The 23,814-nt window shown below is 39.4% G+C and overlaps 1 long non-coding RNA gene across 1 annotated transcript; it reads left to right on the top strand.

Moving 5' to 3' along the window:
- The first annotated feature begins 545 nt into the window (after nt 1-545).
- On the top strand, nt 546-4,519 carry LOC133282781 (uncharacterized). The gene is made up of 2 exons (XR_009747703.1): nt 546-770; nt 3,814-4,519. It is a non-coding gene; the product is annotated as an uncharacterized LOC133282781 (long non-coding RNA).
- The last annotated feature ends 19,295 nt before the right edge of the window (nt 4,520-23,814 follow it).

Raw genomic sequence — 23,814 nt, 5'->3', positions numbered from 1 at the left:
CACGGACAACGCACCCAGACAAGGCGCGGGGCCCCTCCGCCAGCCACGGGACCGTCACCGAGACCGGCTCCCACCGGGGGGCTGGGGCGAAACACCGCAACTCCAACTCCCTCCTCCCACAGCCCCGCACATGAAACTCACGGAAGGGACCGGAGCGCAGCCGTGCCGTGCTGCCGCCTCCCGATCGAGCTACCTCCGTCCTGCTGCCGACGGCGGTGGCAACACCAGCATCTACCTTGAACAGTGGCCTCAAAGCCCCCTTCCTGCCGCCGCGGAGGCTCCGCCTCCCCGGACCGCCAGTCCCCCATTGCCCCGCCCCAGGGACGAGGAACCGCCCGCCCCACCCCGCTCGGGGACGAGGCGCCACTCACGTCTGCTTGCGCTGGTCTGCGGGCGGGGCTGGCAACGGGTTTGGGGGTGGGCCTCGTCACCGGTTTCGGTGTCGGTTCGGGTACCGGGGCCGAGTCCCGGCGTCTCGAGGCGCAGCTCATTGTGCAGCCGGCTTCCGGCGGTGGAGCCACTTGGTGCGGGAGCGGGGTGCGGGAAGCACTTTGCAGACCGGCGCGCTCTGGCGGGAGGGGATTTCAGTGCCCATCCGCCAGGCCCTGAGGCTTTGTACACCCTTTGCCTCGGGGAACAGTAACGGAGCCCAGCGGGCACAGGCTTTTGCTAGGATGGGAAAGTTTGTCCCGACTAGAGCCGGGGGAGTTTCGGCGGTGGAGCGGTACCCCGGGAGGTACTGACCGAAGATAGTGGGAAGCCAGAGTAAGGTAACCTCGGAGGGGTGCGTGCGAAACAGCACAAGCGGTTACCGGTGAAGGGAAGGCAAGGTGGGCATGCTGATCGCTTTTAGAAGCTGATCGAGCTGCGGTGCACTTGGGTGAGATTGCAGTGGAATTCATGCTGAAGCTTGGGCATGTCTTACAATGAGCTGTATGTTACCATGCTGATGCGTTGCTCAGCATGTCCGGCTGAGCAGGTTCGTGCAGGAGACCTGCACGGGTCAGCTGGGGGAGCTGTAGAATCATAAAATCATTGAGGTTGGAAAAGGTGTTTGAGATCATCAGGTCCAACCATAAACCCAGCACTGACAAGGCCACCATGACACTGCGTCCCTATGTGCCACATCTGCGTGTCTGCGCTGTTATTTTGGGGGCATTATAGTGAAGATTCTTTTGTTAAGCAAGACTCTTAACACTGCTCCGGAATACAAAAATACATATGGTAAAACATGATTCTGCCACCCTCAGGCTAAAGGAATACCTTGTTTTACAAGTAGAGCTACTGCCTTCTTTATGAAAACAAATTTGGGAAATTGGGCCTGTGGTGGGTGTTTCAGTACTTCTACGCAGGCTAGATATATTATGATGAACAATTTTCCTTATTCATATAAAATGCAAGATACACAGACTTAATGAATTCATTATTTGGTAGTCTTTAAAATATTTCCAAATTAAAGCACCTCAGTTTTTTTGTTTGATTTAAAATGCCTGAAAACTTGCCTTTATAGGGGATAGAACATAGCAAGCAATTAATGGTTAATGTGTCCCAAAGATGTTTTTGTTCTTTGAGGGCAGGAAATCCTATACTCTGTGAACAGAAGGGATGACTTACTGGCTCCAGCTGATGTGCAGAGTCACACCGCCGTTTCTCTGTAGAGGTCTGTTGTACCAGGCGCTTGTGTACGTTTGTGCCAGACTTCCCTTATGTTATCGATCTGGCTCATGAAACTGAATGCTGTAATTACAAAGGCCTGGTCTAAGGATTTCAGACCTCACCTTGAGCAAAGTGATTCAGTGCTACTTTTGTGAAATGACAAGCTGAGAGACCCATTTGTTGCCTAGGCAGGAGCATCCCAAAGGTCTGTCACCCTGCCCCTTTCATTCTAGCTAGGATGGTGTGGCATACAGAAAGAGGTGAAGCTTCACAGTCTCTCACTCCCAGGCGGTCTTGTCCTCTTCTAGTAATGTGTCCCATGCTAGCTTCTCTTGCACAAATTCTGTAATTGGTGTAGATTAATTTATATTCTCAGAACAATGTTAAGGAAAATATGGACAGTAATTTCACAGAACCATAGAATCATAGAATAGTTAGGGTTGGAAAAGACCTAAAGATAATCAGGTTCCAACCCCGCTGCGGCGGGCAGGGACACCACACATAAAACCATGTCGACCAAGACTCCGTCCAACCTGGCCTTGAACACTGCCAGGGATGGAGCATTTTGAAGGCCTTAGCATGTTCCCTGAATTAGAAAGTTCTGTTTTAAGAGAATATCAAATCCTGCAAACCCAGCCCTTTTTGTAAGTGCAGAACATCTGTCTTACAAGTATTCATAAAAGGACTAAAAATATTTGAAAAAAAAAGAAGAAAACATTGAAGAATTTATACGATCTACTCTTTGAAAAGTAATGAGGGAGTAGAGGAAACTTGGGCCCTACTAAAAGGTTGTTCTTTAAAGTTTCATTTTTTATTTTTTAAAGTTTTTTCTTCAAAATTAGAGAAAAGATATTAAAACCTCTGGTTGTTTTGTTTGTTTGTTTTTTTAATACTTCTGTATTGAAGTCATTAATTTGAGTAGAAACTGCCAACTCCTGTTTTTCATTATGGTAAACATATGGCAATCTACCTTAGACTTCATATTTAATGGCTGTCTAAATAATTCTACTGTATTTACCTCCATTTGCTCATATTGCTTTCATTACTTTGAGTGTTGTTTGAATGCTTTTTGACTTTAATTTCATTTATATTACCCATCTGGTGATCTCCATGCCAAGTGATTTTGTACTGCTTCACAAAGGCAATGAAAAATAATACATGAACATGTAGTGTTTAAATTTTGCTTCCTTTTCTGAAATCTGAAACTAGGCTTACAGTGCCTTTTTCTTAGAATATGATATTTCTAGCACAGAAAAATAAAACACATTTAAACTCTATTTTGTGACTTATTCTGTAACCTCCTAGTGTGAAGTGCAGAAAAATAAATAAACCTCACGCTGTGTCCCATAAGTAGAAAACTTCCTGTAAGACTGGCTTAACTGCATTGAAAAAGTGTTTCTCATCTTGTATGCTTAGTGTCTTTTTTAATTTCAATGACTTCCTGATTAAAACTGAAGTATTCTAAATTTTTTTTTTATTTCTTTTTCCATAAAAGATCACTTCTTGTAGCATTTCTGTAGGAAATAAAACAGTGTGGGGTTTTGTTTACTTTCCAAATCCTTTATTTAAATCAAGAGACTTCTGCATTAGGTCCTAATTCAGCAAGGATTTTAAGCATTTGGAAACGAGGTGCATGGTAAGCAACTAAATTCAGACCTCTCACATGAAAGTAATATCAAGTGATTTGTTTGTTATGGTTATGATCTCATGATAATATACTTGGACTTCCTTGTATGCAGGAATAAACTTATTTTAATGACCTGAGCTCTCGCATTGTGGCAAATGTATCTTTAAGGTTTTCATTATCCATGTCTGAGCCATGCAGGCAATGGCTACCTGCCATTTATAGATTTGAGAGAATGCATTTTTTAAATATGCTCAAAAAGCTTTTGAGTCATGCAGTCCTCTTGCTTATAGTTCCATAACACAATAATATTGTTACTGGCAAATAGCCATAATAAATATTAAATCATAAAGGTCAGTAGCATATATCTTGATGAAGTATTTTAGATAGATTGATTGATTACAGGTTTTGACCTCTTTTCTTTGAGCACCATTTACTCTATTTTTGCCACAGATACTTACTTCCTTTTTTCCTTTTTTTCAATTTTTTTTCCTTTTTTTTCTGTTTTTTTTCTTTTTTTTTCTTTTTTTTAGGCAAAACAAAATACCATCCTTCCTTTTATTCTTTAGCATGCATAAAAGCACAGACCACATCAGACACTGGAGAGCTGCATGGAGATTTTACTTTGCAAATGGAGCAGCATGCTGGCAGCATAAAGGATGAAAGTCTTTGAAGAGCTCTTTTGAGGATAGAAATCAGCCCACGATCTCCTTCAGGCTGCATTCTTATTCATCGTTATTTCCAAGGTTTTTTTTTCTCAAACACTCACCAAGATAAATTCCAATCATAAAGAGTCCCACTGAGCTGAGTATGTATTATATAGACATGTAACACAGCTATAGCTACTGCACTTTTTGTACCTCAGTATAATGCAAAAATACAACAAAACAAATGCCTTTACATTGGAGGCTTAATTTTATCCAGGCAAATGGAAATATGCCACAAATCCAATAACCTCAGCTAGCACCCTTAGCAAAACCTTAACTCTAGTGTCCAGTAAATGTTCTCTGCAGACTTTAGATGAGGTGAGCTTTTGGGGGCACTGCTACTTATATAATGTCTTTCCCATGAATGAAAGATGCACATCTCTAGCTCTGCTAGGCCAGTACTTAAAAAAATAAACCAGTAGCTCTTATCAATGTTTGGAGACAAATTATTTATAACACCGCATTATCTAGAGTGATGCCATGTTTTACTTACCATTGAGAATGGTTTGTAATATAGTTTCAGAAAATAAAATACCTCTATCTCATGTATCTGTGTATTGTTATCCTACATGCACACTAGCATTTGGATCTTAAAGTATAAGAGAAATCTGACATGGCTGAATATATGTACGAGTGATTACTGGTGCTCCGATGCAGGTAATTCAGTTAGTTATCATTAATCTGAATACACTAACTCAAATAACTTTCCTTGGAAAAAGTATCTACATTTCTCCTAATGCTTTTTGTATGTCATTAAATTATCTTACTTTTACCCCTTTGTCTGTGGGATCTTTACATAGGTCTCACTGAAAGATTGTGGGTTTTTTTCATGTACTTACCATTTTTTTGCTTGTTTTCAGACAAAAAAAATAAAAAAATTGTCAGATGTTTATGGTAATAATGAAAAGAAACTCACAAAACATATTAAGTGTATTTGAACTAGACCTTTGACTCCATCTTTAAATTGTTTCCTAAGAATTTGGTGTAGGAAAACAGTGGCTTGATGTTTATCATTTGTACTTAATTGTGTTAAACAGTGACTGATGGTAGATAGCAGCTCACCACTAAATTCTGCCATATCTACTGAGAGAATCATAGAATCACAGGCTGGTCTGTGTTGGAAGGGTTCTTAAAGCTCAACCAGTTCCATCCCCCTGCCACTGGTAGCGACATCCTCCACTAGACCAGGTTGCTCCAAGCCCCATCCAACCTGGCCTTGGACACTGCCAGGGATGGGGCAGCCACAGCTTCTCTGGGCAACCTGTGTCAGGGCCTCACCACCCTCACAGGGAAGAACTTCCTAATACCTAATCTAAATCTACCATTATTCCTTGTCCTATCACTACTTGCTTTTATGAAAAGTCCCTCTCCATGTTTCTTGTAGCCCCTTTAGGGACTGGCAGCTGCTCTGAGGTCTCCCCAGAGCCTTCTCCAGGGTGAACAAGCCCAGCTCTCCCAACCTGTTTCCAGAGCAGAGCTGCTCCAGCCCCCTGATCATTTTCATGGCCCTCCTCTGGACTTGTTCCGGCAAGGGAGACCTGAAGACTAAGCTGCAGATACGGTTTCTAGTGAGATACATCACTCTAAAAGTCAGTATTTCCTAGTGCATGAACACTTGTTTACAGAAAGAGAAGTAACGGTAAACTTTAAAATGTTTCGAGAAATCTAGCAGTAGTCGTTTCTGCTTGTTGGAAGATAGAGCTGTTGCTACATTCTAATTATTTAAGAAGTACTTCTGTTACCCGATTTCAAGGTAAAGCTACAGTAATCTCAGATTTCAGAAAACTAACCACAAGCACACTGAAAATAAGGAAGGTCATGTGGGGTTTTTTGTTTGTTATGAAACCTTGAAAAAAGAGCACCTAGAGACAGGAGATGAAAGGAGATAAAGGAAGTAATGATAACAAATTGTCCTTTGTATATACTTTCGTAATTGACTATACATCTGAATGATTTGCCTAGAATAAGATGAAATCTGCCAGCAAAGTTTACTAAACAAACAACAATTATTTAACAAACTTTTAGAGGCTATTTATTCTGTGCTAAGGTTGCTTTCTTTAAAACTGCATCCAGGAAAACACAAACAGAAAGGACACTCTTGAAGCCAGAGCAGATCGTCCTGTAATGTAAATAAGCCGATGCATGTGTTAAAATGTGGGAAACAAATACTGGAAAATAAACAATTGAAAAAGTGGCCACATTTAGCCATGATTTATCGAGGGGTAAACTTTCCAGTGTTGTGCCAGGCATAAAGCACTATTTTACGGGCTGACTCATGCATCCACACCTGTTGAAAATCCAGATAGCTGGATTTGTCATAGGCTAACTCATGGTGAGCTCCTTACAAGCTAATCATTACATTCAGGCAATGCAGAATATCACAAAATTTAATATTCCAGATGAGAATGTAGTCTCAAAATGAACATTGAGGGGATTTTTCAGCCACAGATACATAATATGACCAAGAAGGATTGTGTGCTACAACAAGCTGTGGTGGGAAGTGGAATAGTGGATGCCAGCTCTTGCTTTGCTTCACTCCGTAAAATCAATCATCTGTTCAAAATTAATGAGAAAGAATGAAGTTATGACACCAGTAAGAGAGACAGCGAAAGAAATGAAATGGTTCTATTTAATATTTACTTAGTACTTCAGGTTTATTACTGAGTATCTAAATAGTAACTGAGCTTCCCCATTTCTACCATGTTCACAGAATCTGGTAAAGTCTGAATGCCATCCAGAAGGACCTGGACAGGCTGGAGGTGGGCTCCTGAAAACTCATGAAGTTCAACAAATGTAAGGTCCTGCACCTGGGTCAGGGCAATTCCAAACACAAATACGGGCTGGATGGAGAATGGATTGAGAGCAGCCCTGAGGAGAAGGACTTGGGAATACTGGTGAATGAAAAATTGGACATGAATCAGTAGAACTTGCAGCCCAGAAACCAACCATGTGCTGGGCTGCATAAAAAGAAGCATGACCAGAGGTTGAGGCAAGTGATTCTGCCCCTCTGCTTTGCTCTCTTGAGGTCCCACTTGGAATACTGAGCCCAGCTTTGGGGTACCCAGTGCAAGAAAGATGTGGACCTCTTGTAGTGGGTCCAGAGGAAGGCCTCAAAAACTGGTCAGAGACTGGAACACTTACAAAGAAGGGCTGAGAGAGTTGGGGTTGTTCAGCCTGAAGAAGAGAAGGCTCCAGGGAGATGTTATTGTGGCTTTTCAGTACTTTAAAGGGGCTTATAGGAAACACAGAAAAAGGTGTTTTAACCAAGGCCTGTAGTGACGGGAGATGGGGCAACTGTTTTAAATTGAAAAAGGGGAGATTTAGATAGATATAAGGAGGAAATTTTTTTACAGTGAGGGTGGTGAGACATGGGAACAGGTTGCACAGAGAAGTTCTGGATGCTCCATCCCTGGAAGTGTTCAAGTTGGATGGGGCTTTTGAGCAACCTGATCTAGTGGAAGGTGTCCCTGCTCATGGCAGAGTGTGAGGTAAGTTAGAATTACATGATCTTTGAAGGTTCCTTCCTACCCAAACCATTCTGTGATTTTATGATTCTGTGATTCTATGATTCAGTTATTTTAAGACTTGCTTAACTTATTTTCCTTATTCCTCTTTAACCCAGAATTGATTTGTCCCTTAGTGAGCAAAAGAGTCATTTGGAAGCATGTCAGAAAGCAGAGGTCTCAAACTATTCCCATTTTCCAGGCAAAGGAAGCAGGATCCCACCACTGTGAAATGTTTGAGGATGGTGTGCAAACTACTGTTTCTTGAAATGAGAGCAAACAGTTCGGACATCCACTCTGTCATCTAATGAAGGAACCCATCCATTACTTGTGGTCTCTAAAACCAGAGGTCTAACCAAATTTTTTCAGTCAAATTTATTCCGTCCTCTCTAAACAGAGTATTACAAATGCATTTAATCCTTAAAACTGGAATACATCTTTCCCTTTCTTATAACCTATTTACTAATTTTCTGGTTCACTTTCTTTATATCTGATTGATATTTGCCTCCCTGAAAATTCTTCCTGGTAGCATGTCCAACCAGATTAAGAAAACAGCATGAGAAAATACTGAGATCTGGCAGATGGCCTTTAGGTTAATGGCTAGATATTTCTTTGGAGAGGTCACTGTCCCACAGTGAACAGTGATCATCTTACGGAGAATGATAGCAAGCCACTGAGTGAATTTGTAATATGTCAGGGATGTGACTCCAGCAGCATGCCACCGAAACCAGTTTTTTCCTGACTTACATGCAGATAGCTATGCAAAATGTGTGAACCTACCTGAGATTGCCTCAAATATGATGCCGTTATTTCTGTGGCCAGCAGATGAGGATTCCAGAAACAGAATCCTTTCTCTTGATTGTGCAACAGCAAGTAATAATATATGAGACTAGATTTTTACCTTTATATATGATTCTTCTGAAATAATTAAACGTTGGACTACTAGAGCTAGGTTGGTTTTAATTCATTTTAATTTCTAACATTGTAACAGATGAGCCATTCATATTATATATCTGGAGTCCTCTAAATATAAATAAAAAGGTAAACAAAAAAGTTTAACTCCATTCCGCAACCCGTTTTAACTCTAAACATAAAACCTGATTACGAATTACCTGTTTGCATGTGGAAATGCTGGAGTAAATGCTAATAAAAATTTAGTTAATGCTGTTAGTGCCTTCCTAGTCAAAGATGTACAATCAACCACAATCAAAATGAGGTTTTGTTTTTGTTTTGTTACACATAACATGAAATCAAAGTACCTATCCCTTGTGAGATACCTATCCTTGTAGATTGCAATTTTTTCCCCTTCTGTTTTTTTCTAATCCTCTTGGAAATAGTAATGTTTCCTTTTCTTGTAAGATTGGCTGTCAGTCTACATTCCTTATAGTTTATAAATTAAGAAACGATATCCAATTTGTTCACTGATTGGTGAAAGATCTGCTATATTCGATGAGAATATTCACATGGCAATGAAGATTTGTCATCTCCCCAAAGATAACTGCTTTTTGAAGTACCACAGTAATTGCTTCAATTACTTTAAATTCCTTTGGCATTTTGTACAAATTCCTAAAAGTGAATGAACAATGCAAATGTGGGAATGTTTCAGAAGTGTTATTACATGTAAATATTCTGTGCATTCAGAGCGATGTTTGTGTAAATACTTGTACTGTATTCCTCAGTCTCTGTGTCAAAATGGTATCAAGCACAACCACATCTTCAGTCAACCTAATGCAGCAGAGATTTAATGACTTACATCATGGCAGCTACGTATTATGGGTAGTTCTAGCAGGAGCCACAGTTCCCTATTATACAAAAGAGGTGTAGGTAGAAAATTAGGTACACTGCTGATGACAGGCTGTAGTTGCCTGAGCAATGATAACTCAACTAATAGCAATTCTTGTGACCTTGTGGTTTCTTTCTTTTTTTTCTCTCCAAAAATTGGTGAGAAATATTCGTCACAGTCTTAATAAATCTCTTCCATGTCATGAACTGTTTCAGGGGGAACCTAGATGCCTCCTTCACAGCCGGCCAAGTCAATCCTCTTTTGCCAACTGCCTACTGTTTGTACTGAGGTATTGAAAACTGTGCTGAAGGATGGGTCTGCCATGTTTCTGGACTGCTCTGAATGTAGAAAGTACAGTGATACTTGTTCAATCCCCCAAAGGATAACAGTAGAGGAGACAGAGTAAGAGACCAACAGCCCTGAGTGAAAAGTTAGTGAAACATGCAAGTTGATCAGTAGGAGAATTGTGTGTACTTAAGCAGAACTTTTGGATCTTATGGAAGCCAATGGAGGGGGAGAATGCCCGTGGAAGAAAGCTGCTGTTATACTATTTCAGGATAGATTTTTTTTAGGACACCTAACTCCCCAAATTATTTGTGGAGCCCAGGAAGCTAACCCTAACCCTGAGTTTCTAATTCCATTATAAGAGGAACGCTGGGCTTAGCTGCTAGGTCTTGGTCTAAACCTGTAAAATATTGCACTTGTAAAAGTAAATTTCAGCTAGCCTTCCCTTACTTGAACTTTCCTTCATACAGCAGATATAATCACAGTTTTAGGAAAGATATGTTAGTTCTATGAAACATTTTCTAATAGTGGACCTCTTGTTTGGGGTGGCACAGTGACAAAACACTAACACAGTCAGTCTCTTTGTGAACTTTATACTGTAGATCATAAAATGAAGTAGCTACATTTTCATTGAACTCTGTTAACAGCAGGGGTGGGGTTGAATAATTCAGACAACCTACCATTAAACTCTTCATTTAACCATAGGGGAGAGGGCACTGCTAAATAACAGTGTAGAAGGTTGTTCTGTTCATAACTGTGTATTAGTGTGGCTATTAGTATGGCCTTTGTGTCAGAAATAAGAGAGAAGTGTTGCAAGCATGGTATACAATATGCAGGCTTCATTGAATAAGAAAGCAAATACTGATTTTCCAAAGCATCATCATGTTGATAAAATTGTTAATTGATTTATCAAAAAAACCCAACCCAAACAAGCCAAAATCAGATGAAGCACTATAAGGACTGAGAAATGCTGTAACATTTTGTCGAAAACTCTGAAAATATATTTGAAGACTTCTAAACAGTCCCTAATGAGTGGCCACTTATATTTTCTGTAGATTTCTGGGAGAAAAAACTCCTGAACAAATTGTGTCTGTGTTTCCTATTTTTTTTATAATGGATTTTTCTTAATGTGAAGTAAGTAGTTCTGTTCGCACATGGCAAAGATTTCAAGTAAGCCTGGCCTCTCCCCCTGAAAACACACAAGTATTACACTTGGCATCTTAGGAATCAGGACTTATTTCTGCCCACAAGTTTTCTGTGATAAAGGCTTTTAAAACAGAGAAAGAATTAATGAAAATATAGCTGCTTTCAATGCTATGAATGCAAATGAAAAGCCATGATTTTGCAGATTACCACATCCAGTCACCTCCATGTCTTTTGTCTCCTAGACTGTACTGTCAGTGCTAACCTCTACTCATTTTTGGAAAAAAAAAAGCAAAACACCAAAAACCCAAACATATTGCTTTTATGAAATTAAAAGTTCATTAAAATATGTCTCATTTCAATGACATTTCTGTTGCTTGAGAGCTCCTTGGAACAGTAGGCATTACGTTGTTAGTGAGAAGCGGAATGTCTTATGTTTGTTCATGTCACATTGCCAGGTCCCTTCATTAAAGTAATCTGAAAACTCTTTTAATTAAATTACATTAATAGACTACTGAATGTGCAGGATAAAGAGACAGGTTTTCCTAAAGCCTGGAAGAAACTGAAGGGTGGCTGAGGCCAGCTCAGTCTTCCATTAATGAGTTATCCACAATATCAGCTATGCTCAGCTTAAACAAACTGCCTTGAAAGAACGCATCACTGGAACAAGAGAATTCACGATTACAGGCTTTGGATCAAATTTGTAATGTTAACAGATCTAAAACATGTATGCCCAACCTCACTCAGTTTTTGTAACCTATACTGGAGAATTTAATTCCAGAATCCTAGTACAAAATTCTGTGTGAATCTGTGTGATAATACTACTGTGCTGTATTGAATTTAAACTGTAATTTTTACTTTCTCTGTAAATCAGCTAGGCAGATTCCCTCAAGCATCCCTCTGATGCCATAGGATGAAGACAGTCAACAACAAAAAAAACACATCAGGTTCCAAATGCATTTTTAAACCATGTTCTCACCATGGTTCTTTGTAACTGAAGTATTAAGCAGAGAGTCCTGATGTTATGTATATCCTATGGAAATATCTGTCAGTACAGCCTATTCAAAACAAAGTAGTATAAAGATAACAAAATTATGATCAGGAACAGTAATTCCTCAGTAAAATCTTAATGTCTTGGTTGTGAAACCTTTATTCGTGTAGAATTACCAAGTGAAATAGAGCCCAGAAAAAACACCAATTTCATTACATTATCTCAGAGCAGGGTCACTGTGCCTAACATGAACATTTTTTTCATTTATGTATGTCTGAAGATTATAACCAGTATAGTTTCATAAGTAAACAATGTTCAAACATCATGCTTTAATACACCGAATTTCACAAAAATTTACAGCTCAAAAAGGAAACTTGAGTGAGTTAGGATAATCCTAAAATATCAAATATAAACTGGCTTAAGTCTGCTGATCTTGGCAGATGTACATCACAATCTACCAGATGATGCTTTGACCTACAAAGAAAGACAAACAAACATGAAAATTGAATGCTTATAAGCAGTAGCTGGCAAAGGCCCAGACAAATAAAAATTAAACTTTTCAGTTCATTATATTGGTTTCTCTTCACTGAAGGAGAAAAATGAAAGAACTAGCTATTTCTTGAATAAATATTCACCCCCAAAATGATGCAGAACAGCAGCATCCAGATTACCTGCTGGGAAGCCTTGTGGTTCATCCCAAGGTTCCTCCGTGCTCCCAGAGAATGGAGACCTGTGTGCAGTACCACGGTTCCCAGTGGCAGGTCTTACATCAAACCAAGAATAACATTTGGGAAGTTGTGCACAAAGTTGAGCTCTTAGATCAAAAATCAGAGGGCACATTCAGGTTGCTTCATGTGTGGATTGCTGTAGAAACATACAGCAATGAAAAGTTAGAATTATTTTAAGAAGTTTAATTGTGTGATGAGATCCCTAGCAGAATGTCATTAGAAGTGATAAAGTCTCAAAGTCACCTGATTTTTGAAGAGGAAAACCAGTTCTGCCATAATCTGTATCAGCAGAGAAAAATTAACTCTTTGGAGTTATTTTGTAACTGCTTCTTATTTTCCAAGCTATTTTAATTTTTTTTTTTTTTTTTTTCTACTCTTATGCTCAGCCTTGGACTGAATTCCCACTCTGAGACAGTATAAGAGACATTATAAAAGAATTTCAGGCACTTTCCTCTGCTAGGTAAAATTTTATCTTTCATATAGGTAGTTATTTATTTAATTAATTAATTAATTTATAAGAGGGAACACTGAGTGAAACAGTTTTTGTCATCCTTGTCATATTGACAGGCTGCAACACTCATACAATATCTAATATGCAAGTATAGGAAGTCAGAGACTTGACTGCCTGGAAAGAGTTAAAATTTAAACAGTAGCTGTGTTGCACTAGGTGACAGGGACAGAAATGGACAGTTACTTTTCTTAGGGGAAAGAAATGAGCTATAGCAAACCTGTACCTCCCTTCTGTCTTTGACTGGTGCTTGTTCCGAAGGCCCTGAATTTTAACCCTGATGGCTATAGTATGAAATCAACTTTAGCGATAAAGACCACTCTACAAAGACCACCATTTCCAATTCTGTTTGCGTGGCTAGAAATTATTATCTATTATCTACTGGTCTATAAACACACAAACACACACACATATATATACATATATATATATGTATTTGGGAGGCTGAATTTGCTAGAAAAGAAGACTCCAAAAAGCGAGCATGCCTGAAAGTTTCTTTGGCTGGTTAGATTCACTGCAGCTTCTAAGAAAATGATTGTTTCTTGATTAAGGCAATATATTCTGTGTGCAAGTACAAAATTCAAACTATTTAGGAATATGAACTATGTGACTTAAAAACTGAGAACATTTCTGCTATTGGGGCTCTGCCAGTTTCATGCACAGACAGTTCTGTTAGCCAAGAAGTAACTCCGGCTATGCAGTGCCTGACTGGATGAATATCTGTGCGAAAATACTTTGTAGTTTTTACTGATTTTCAACTCACTGCAATTGTTCTTGACGGTAGATATCTCCTGGGGATCTTGAACATTTTGTTTTGAAAAGTGTATATTTATCTTCTGTAACCTACGCATAGTAACTACCAGAATATGAAAATAACCATTATCAGCTTCCTTCAAAAGGTAAAAAGCCCTTTAGGTAAATTGCTATGACTGTAATACAGATTTATTAGTGATTCCATTAACATTTTTGGTTGACAGTATACCAAGAGGTAATGTATAAATCATGTTCCATTTATTTCTTCTTTTTTTTTTTCTTTTTTACATCTCAGAGGCTAGAAGTGTACCGTACTGTATTCTATGCTGGTGTAGACCTGCAGTGTTGGAGCCTGAACATTATACACTACTACACATATACTTTCCTTTTCTGTTTTTAGTCATAGGCAGTAACAAATCAGGCACTAAATCAGCCCTTTGCACATTTTTGACCTCAGCTAGGACATACTGAAAACCACATACCATGTTCCTGAGAGGAGGTTATCTGAATTTCTTTACTAATGATTCTGAATTTCTCTATTAATGATTCTTTACTAAGGATCCTGTGTTTATATCTGAGGCCTCAATCAGTGTATTCCTGGTCGTAACCCAAGTGCAAGGGTGCCAGTTACAACATGTGGCCTTCCTTTCAGCAAAGGGCATATAGCTGAAATGAAAGCTTCTTAACTGTAGAACCACTAATAGTTACATTTCCTTAATGAAAAATCTTCATTGAAAATAATAGTCCTACTGAAGTGTAATACTCAGAGATACCTACTTACATGGACAGAACACAGAATGGTGTTCTTCCTTCGTAACCTACCTGATGAATCTCTTCATAACTCTAGAGATGGAATCATAGAGTCATCCACTGCCAGGGATAACTCTGTCCCTGGCAGAGTTCAAGTCCAGGTTGGACTAGGCTTAGTCTAGTGGGAGGTGTCCCTGCCTGTGGCAGGGGGTGGAACTGGATGAGGTTTAAGGCCCCTTCCCACACAAACCAGTCTGTGACTCTGTGCAGAACAATGGGGCATGTTTGAAAATCTCTAAAATAACTTGATGACACAGCTGTCTACCTACTGTACTTGAAATATATCACATCTCTGTGAACTTCATAAACACAATCATAACCAGTGTTTTGTAGTGGTCTGATCTGTGACTACAGGCTAAGAAAAAGAAAATGCAACCTAAGACAAGATCTTTCTTCATAACTGACTCTACATCAGATTTCATGCTAAAATGCATCACTAATTTTGGAGGCTAATCAGACATATTAGGAAAATTCAGGAGATTTTAGTATCCTCCAAAATAGCCTGTGTGCGTACTGGTGTTAGCATAGTGCTTGTGTGAATCCTGGTATTTCTTCCATGGTTAAGCTTAGAACTATGTTACCTGACTTACAAAGGTGCCAGATTTTCCAGTGAAAGCTCATGGGAAAGCTATATGCTGTGGGTACCTCTCTGAGTGCTTGTAGCTTGTTTCAGGAAGTGGTTAAGCATACTGCCTCAAATCAACAGAATTTTAACATAGCTGTTTGTACTGGTGATGTATTTTAGAGCTTGGATGTTACAATAGCACATGTTCACCAGCTGAGGAGAATATAGCAGGTCAGAAAAAACAATTTCTGTTGCTGGAGATGTGCATGCTGTGTGATTCCTGCTGTTGTAAGGCAGAAAAGAACATGAGGCACATTTAAAACTGATACTGGCATAGCAGTGTAATTCTTGTAATTTGGAAATTTGTAGTGCAACTTAACAAACATTCTGTTAACACAAATTTAAAGCACAATGTGTTTTCAAATTTAGTGATGTAATCACAAGGTTATTTGCCTTGGAATATAGAAATTCCCGACAGATTTACTCATTTAGGATCGTGGTTCATTTAACAGATAAGGCAGTAGTTCAGTAATTATATTACATAATTTACTGCATGAGGCTTCTAGTTATATAAAAATGTAATTGTTTTTATTTCTTGTTTGTTTAAGAGGCTTTTGTAGCTGGAACATAACTTTAATAATTTATAAAAGTTCCTTGTGTAACAAAGTTTAAGTAATTATTTGTCTGTTATATATTGCTGGCATGCTTACTCATGAAAAGCAACTGCACATCATAAAAATCTCTGATATCCTCTCAGTCTCTATGATTCAGAGCTAAATTCAACTTTGTCATTTAAACTACCGTGCATAGGCTGATGCTGAAGATCACATTAATTGCTCGCTTCATCAGTCAAATAGATTTTCTCTTGGAGGGGCAGAACCCCTGATGGCAACCAAGCCAGAGCCTGTGGCCAAAAGGAGAAAGAGTGCCCTCAAGAGCATTGCAAATATCTCTCCACTGAGCAATCAGGCATCTTTCTTCCTTTTGGAAGCTGTCAGTGAGACTCATACTGGTACATTGCTTCCAGGGATCAGGCTTAACCACATGCTGTTATGAACAAAGCACAGATCATTCAAAAGGGAAGAAAGGAGGGGAACTAAAGGACACAAAGCATGAAGAATAGTAACACAGAAGGGAAGTTTTGATAAAAGGAATGAGAAATAGGTACGAGTGCTTACAAGATAGGTATGAAATGGAGAATTCAGTGTCAGCTGGCAGTCATGAGTTTATTCTCAAGGTTGCGGAGCTGGTGCTGGTTTGTTTTTCTCCGCTCCCTGCACATAAATGTGTAAAGCTGTAATGCAGTGTCTCATGTGTGACTAGCCTGCAGCGCAGAGCTGTGTCACCCCAAGAGGAGCCTGAAGAAATGGTTGTAGCAGTGGTGTCCAAGGGGTGCCCCTGCCTTGGGAGATGTGTCCAGGATGGTGAGCCGTCCCAGTCATTTGGGACAGGGGTAAGGGCCCTCCGTGACCTCAGCAGGGCACTGCTGCCTGGACCATACCCTGGGGATTCTGACTTGCAGCACCACTTCCAGGAGGGGAGAGCAATGCTCTAGGGAGACTATGTTCATATTTTTATTTTTCTTTTCCTCTTTCCCTCATCCTATTACAAGAAAGCATCCTCACTGACATTCTTTAAAGCACAAGGGATTTACGCAAGCTGATTTGTTCATATTTGAGATCCTGGATGGAATAATGTTCAGATACTGAGGATACTCCAGGATAAAGGTTATTTGCTGTGATGGACATAGAAAATCAGGTAGATGAGATTTTCTGTGGAAATACTTCTGATGCTTTGCATTTCATGGTGTGTACTCGTGTGTGTGTACATAGATAAACTGTACCTGGGTTTAGCAGTAGCAGTCAATTTTTCTCCTTCTTGGTAGCTGGTGCAGCGTTGTGTTTTGACTTTCAGCCTGGGAACAGTGCTGCTAACACCAAGATTTTTAGTTGTTGCTAAGTAATGTTTACCCTGACCGAGGACTTTGTGAGCCTCACGCTCTGCCAGGGAGGAGGGGAAGCCGGGAGGAGGCGGAGACAGGATACCTGACCCAAACTGACCAAAGAGGTATTCCATACCAGAGCACATCATGGCCAGGAGGTAACTGAGAGTTACCTGGAAGGGCTAGGACTGAGGGGATGGACAAGGTATGGGTCGGTGCTTGGTTGGGCTGGGGTGGGGCGAGTTACTGGTCAGCGGGTGCTGAGGTGTTGTATTCTCTTCCCTTGTTATTTCCCTTATCATTATTATTGGTGGTAGCAGTAGTGGTTTGTGTTATACCTTAGTTACTAAACTGTTCTTATCTCAACCCGTGGGAGTTGCATTCTTTTCGATTCTCATCTTTGTCCCTCTGGGAGTAGGGGGAGGGCAAAAAGGGGAGGAGTGAGTGAACGAGTTGTCTGACTGGTTTTAAACCACGACAAAAGATATAAATTTAAAAGCATTTATTTGGTTATGTCAGCCATTCCAGGGTTGAAGGCTTCTCCTAACAACCTGTGTATGCAGCCAGGTACAGCAACCAAATTATACATTCAGAGAATGATTTTATATTTGTGTGTGTAGATGAAGCCCTAACTCTAAAATTAGTTAGCTGGCCAATGAAGTGGCAATAGTGCATTTAATTGGCTCAAAATGGAGTCTTTTGCTGTGCATGAAGCTGATAAATTAACCTTACAGTCACACCTTTCATTTTAATAATAATAGCAGGAAAATCTTGCTTTATTTGCAAAATTGGAAGTCAACAGAAAATTCTAAAGCTAGGTACAAATTAGATCACCAGCTACCACTGAGCAAAAGATTCAAGGTGAATATAGCTTGACATTACGCTAGTTACAAATGCAGTGTGTATGATAGTTCATCAAAATTAAAGTCAGTCTCAGAGATAAGACTGATTTTTCAGAACCAGGATGGCAGAACCAGGATATTCTTTATTTGCCACTTACAGGGCTCAGGCTTCCACTACTTTCTTTCTTTTTCCCTGAGATGCTGTAAGCACTGCATCTATTCCCATATCCATAATTAAAATTAATTATTTTCTGAGAGGTTAAGTGGAACTACAGAAGCCTGTAGAAAGCCCATGCCACCACAGCTGAACAAAAATATTTTAGTGGGAGGCCAGGCCTACAAAAGAAGGATATCCCCAGGGGTTCTTGCTTTATTCACAGCTTGAGTGACCTAAAAATTACATATTACTGCATAGAATCACAGTTCTATTATTCCCCTTGCAGTTTAACAACATTTCAAACTAAATTGAAGAAACTGTTGTGAGTTTAGTTTTCTGAACCTGTTTTCAAGCTCATATTTCCATCTTCTCTGACTTCCGCTTTATAATGTACCTTCTTTTTTTTTTTTTTCTGTTTAATTAAGGAAATACCACTTTATTCCGTAAATCTGTCTCCTATTTCCAGAAATCCACAATATTTTTCTAGGATCCAGATAAGAGTTCAGTATTTTTCTCATCTTTGCACAGCTAGTGAAGGGAGTAACTTGAAACATACCGAAAGCATTCCGAAGGATCATTGGGGTTTATTATAGCACAGGGTAGGTTTTTCTGGCCAGAGAGTTTTTCTTCTATTTTGATTCCTAGGATTGTTTCATTTACTGAAAAGAACACAGAAAGATGACACTGTGTACCAGTCTGTCAAAGGTCAAAATTATTTCATAGTAAACTATTATCATTTGGATTTTGGTGCTAGTCAATTCTTTCTGATTTATTTACTGCTACAGCGCTAACGATAGAAGTGTGTGTATGCAAATTAATGTTAATTGGGTTGTTTCTAATAGTGTAGCCTCTTCCCACTAATTTGCATTCTATAATGCTCATCAGTAAGTGTCAGGAGCTGTATGTGTGGTGGTAGCATTTTCTGCAACATGAGTTGCCATATTTATTTCTTGTACAGTGTACAAAGGCTAGTCATCCTCTGTTAGGGAATAGCAGGGGTGCATGGTTAGGTTGCAGTAGCATCCTCACTTTTACTAAGGTGTTGTCTCTGATGGGTTCTTATCAACACAAGTAACTAATGAAGAGTTAAGAAAGAAGTAAGAGCTTCTAAAGTTTCTGCAGTACTCACAACTTTTCTCTCAATGCTATTTGTGCATGAGTATTTACTTCTGATAAAAAGAGCTTGTAAGACCTTAAAGAAGTCCCCTGAAGAGGAAGGGTATAGACTTTTCCTTTAGTTAGCAAAAAACTCCCCAGTGTTTCCCAAACCGTGCTTCTACAGAAGAAAGAGAGACAGATTTGAGCAAGACTGGTGGGGCAACTGTAGAACTCTTTAATAAATTCTGCACAGTAATCTCTCTGAACAATTTTCCTGAAATAAGAAATGATCAAACTTGGAGGATACAGTAGAGCTATAACTGTTTGCGTACTGTGGACTTCATATACTATAGCAACTTGCTATTCCTTCTAGTTACTACCATTCCTATCTCCAGTGTTGCAAAGTGCTCCTTTTTTTGGGTAGGGAGAGGAAACATCATGGCATTCCCCCCAAAACCAGCTGCTTCTTGCTTCAGAGTGAGGTATCAATCACCAAGAAAAAATCCACACTGCAAAAGCTAATAGTGTTGATGTTTAAATAATCATCAGTAAGCATGTGCATTAGTTCCTCATGGAGATATATTAAATGCATTGCACCGTTTCCTGCTAGTGTTCCGCATTCATCCCTTATTTGGTCTTATTTGCAGTCTGAATTGTTGCTATTGAGGAGGAAGAGAGAATGAGAGAGGAGAGAGAATAAAGATGAGACTGGAACAATAATTTCTTCTTAAATGCCTGTACAGCATATATTAGCTGTATCAAAACAGCCTATTGCAAGGCTGAAGAGTGAGCTGAGACCCCATATGGCAAAGATGCCATCAAGCTTGACATCTGTAGCCTGCCTGGAGTCAGGATTAATTTGTGCCCTGACACTCTGATTGCATTGGTGTGGATTAAAGGAGAAGAGCAGTTAAAAAAAGAAGAGGGGGATTGCAGACAGTTACGACACATCAAGATGAGCAGCTTTTTCTTCAGGTGTAAAATGCGCAGTAATTTACTGGAACCAACTCATTGCACTGCTGTGTGTGGAAATGAGGGAGATATTACCCAAGTTGTCAGAGGCAGAGTTTCAGTCTTGTGAAATTCTTTCTACAAACCTCTCTCCAGTTTTCATTACTTCATTACTCTGTGTTAGAACTCCAGAGGACAAAGCTGTAGTTTTAACACTTTGAAACAAGAATCTACAAGCACCTCCATCATAACCCTGTTGTTTATTAAACTTACTGTACTTTCAGTATTTCTGCTGCTGCATTTTTTATTTTTTATTTTTATTCAGCAGAATTGTACCTCTAACCTCTGTCTGAGCGGTTTATAAGAGTTTCTGCAGGCTATGAAAGAAACTGAGCTCATCTGTTCTAGCCTCTTTCCCCATAATCACAGTTAGTTTCTATCAGTCTCCCTTTCTGCTGAGAAGATTAGTAGTTCATTCCACAGGTTGTCTTTGAACAGTTCATTAAAAGATGCAAAATGCTTCATTTAAAAATATATTAAAACTGCTATCAAAAGCAACCACATCACCTTAACCTTTCATACACTTTGCCATATAAGTTGAACAATTTTCTTCGTAATTCACTTCCAGGACACTTCTATGCAGGTTCAGGGTTCACTCAGCCTGAGTATTATGTTGGATGTAGGTCTTCATTTGTGGGCAGATATAAAGAATTTTGTTTTTCTTCTCCTTTTCCCAAATATTTAAACATCCATCCTAAACACATGCCTTTTGAACTTCTTTACAAGGATAGACATTTGATTTGAAGAAGTCTGGTGACTTCATGAAGAGAATCTGAATCCTTGAAAGGTGGTTTTCTCACACTACTCTCACTGTTGCTGTATTTTATGTAGGACATTGCAACCGGCACAGAACCTGGAGGAGACAGGATACATTGTAGAAACCTCATGCAAACTTGAGGAATGTAGGAATCTTATTTGTTGGTGCTAGTAAGAGCTGTTTCAGTGGGTTATAAGACACAGTGGGTTATAAGACTTTATTAAATATTGCCCACTGTAATAAGCTGTAATGCAATCACATATTTCCCTTATTTAACACATAGTTTACAGGGGAACATGCTGTACGTCACAGAAGAAACTATTTGATCTCAGGTTTATAATACACAGAAACCAAATCTGGCGTAGGTTAGAAACAACATACCAAAACATAACTAGAACAGCAGAAATGCAGAACTTACACATTACATTAGTTGTTTATGATACGAGAAGATAACGTATTGATAAAACCACTCCACACTTCAGCAGATTGAAGGAGGTGATGCTGCCCCCCTACTCTGCTCTTGTGAGAACCCACTTGCAGCACTATGTGCTGTTCTGGTGTCCTCAACATAAAAAGGACATGGAACTGTTGGAACAAGTCCAGAGGAGGGCCACGAGGATGATCAGGGGACTGGAGCACCTCCCGTATGAAGACAGGCTGAGAAAGTTGGGGCTGTTCAGCCTGGAGAAGAGAAGGCTGCATGGAGACCTCATAGCAGCCTTCCAGTATATGAAGGGGGCCTATAAGGATGCTGGGGAGGGACTCTTCATTAGAGACTGTAGAGACAGGACAAGGGGTAATGGGTTAAAACTTAAACAGGGGAAGTTCAGGTTAGATATAAGGAGGAAGTTCTTTATTGTAAGGGTGGTGAGGTACTGGAATGGGTTGCCCAAGGAAGTTGTGAATGCTCCATCCTTGGCGGTGTTCAAGGCCAGGTTGGACAGAGCCTTGGGTGAGATGGTTTAGTGCGAGGTGTCCCTGCCCATGGCAGGGGCGTTGGAACCAGATGATCTTGAGGTCCTTTCCAACCCTAACTATTCTATGATTCTATTCTGCGATAATTTCAAGCCCCAAAGCTGGTGACCAGTAAGGGATTTAACAGGGTATCTCCAACAGTGTCACTCTGCTTTAGACAAAAATGATTGTAGCATGAATATTACAGTTTTCCTTCTCAGTGGGAGAGCAATCCCCCAAACTTGTAAGATACCAAGCAAGCACCCAGTAGGAATAAAATGGCTACTGAAGGAGAAATGAAAGCATGCCCTTTTTAAGAACATGAGCAAAAGACTTATGAAATCAGAAAAGCGTATTAAATACCAACTGGAATTAAACACAAGCAAATTTTGAAGCTGAATCTGTGCTCAGTGAGAACACTTAGGTACTTCCAGCAGACTGTTTTCTATTGAAAACTCATACATACTCATTTTAGTCCCAAAGAGGCTCCTAAACAAGAAGCTCCTAAACAGAGAATTGAAACATTTGATCCAGTTCATTCCATTTTAAAGGTAGTGAATGAAGAAAATGAGCCTTTTTCAGAAGCATGTAAGTCAGTGAAAATGCAATGTCTAAAGCAGCTTGATCCTTTTGTTCTCTCGGTATGTGTCCTCCAGTACACGCCATCTATATATTAACTTTTTCAGATTTTGTGTCATTTAAACTCAGAAAAAAAAAGTTGTTATTTAGCTAATAAAAACATTAAAAAGATTATTTTTTTAATTATTATTATTATCTCTTAAGATGTGTCAATTCTTATCTAGAAAGAAATTGTAAGTTCTGATATTTCCTTCATTCTTTCACAGCTCTGGTTACAAGCACTGTGATTTTCTTTGCAGGACAACCAAGACATCTGCAGGTCAAGCACAGCAATACAGATTCCTCTTAAAAGTGCAAACATCAGTTTGAATCTTTTCTCTCTATCCCATGTATAATCAAAAGGTCATGAAGAACAAGCAGGACTGGATTTATCCAAGGTATTAATGATGCTATTGTTTTGTGTGCCCTGCCTCCTGGTACAATACATGTACCTGATTGTGTGTCAAGCACAGCAGATTACTTGCAGCCTTTCTCATCCCATACAGAGTGAGACAACCCTGTATGACAAGTACATAATGAGTTGTCATAGAGTTCTTTAATTTTAGCTTTGAATCTCATATTTGTTTTCAAAAAATTCCTTGATAGATACATACAGCTAGAGCAATAATGTTTAAGAATAAAGGTTTTTGGGTGTTGCTTATTGCAGCTCTCATATTCACAAAATATTTCAAAATGGAGGTCTGAAGCTTACATAGCAGTAAAATCAATGTGCAGGAGAAGAGCAATCAATTCCTTCTGTGGAGCAAAATATTTTGCATGTATCCACTTGTACATGAAGCTTCCTGCTTTTTGTGTTGGTCTGATTAGAGAAAAAACAGTGTAGAGCACATGTACTAGTGACACAACCTGTGATACCTTTAGAAATGGTATCCTCGAAAGATTTAATCTAAGGATTAAAGAAACCACAGGGCCACTTCAAATTGATACCAGACAGTTTATAAGCAGGAGATACTGTAACGGTGGCAGCATTTTTAAACACTTTGCAGCTCTCTTTACAGAGAAACACAGGAGGAGATCAGTTCAAGCCAGAGATCAGTTTACAAGTAATGTCAGTGAATGAACTAGATCATGTAGAGATTAGAAAATTGCTGCTTAAAAGCTTAAGTCCACTTAATGCAGACAAAGAACGCTGCAATGTTATGAATCTGTAACTCTTAGAGGTTACAAGCAAAGGAATAAATAAAGCAGTACCTGAATTTTTCTCTTGGTTTGGGATTTATTTTAGGGTATTGGAAAGCGGAGAAACAGATATCAAACATAACAATAAGAATTAAGATTGATTTGTTTCACTTTGAAAGGGGTTATGGGTAGTTCCTTAAGGAATATAAAGAAAAGCAGGGAGGTGAGAAAAGCAAACA

This window comes from Pezoporus flaviventris, unplaced genomic scaffold (genome assembly GCF_033815535.1).
Source record: "Pezoporus flaviventris isolate CSIRO_AGI_PZ_B2104156 unplaced genomic scaffold, CSIRO_AGI_Pfla_v1 ptg000140l, whole genome shotgun sequence".
Taxonomy (NCBI): Eukaryota; Metazoa; Chordata; class Aves; order Psittaciformes; family Psittacidae; genus Pezoporus; species Pezoporus flaviventris.
The sequence above is the reverse complement of the archived record's forward strand: the minus strand, read 5'-3'. Positions and strand labels throughout refer to the sequence as shown.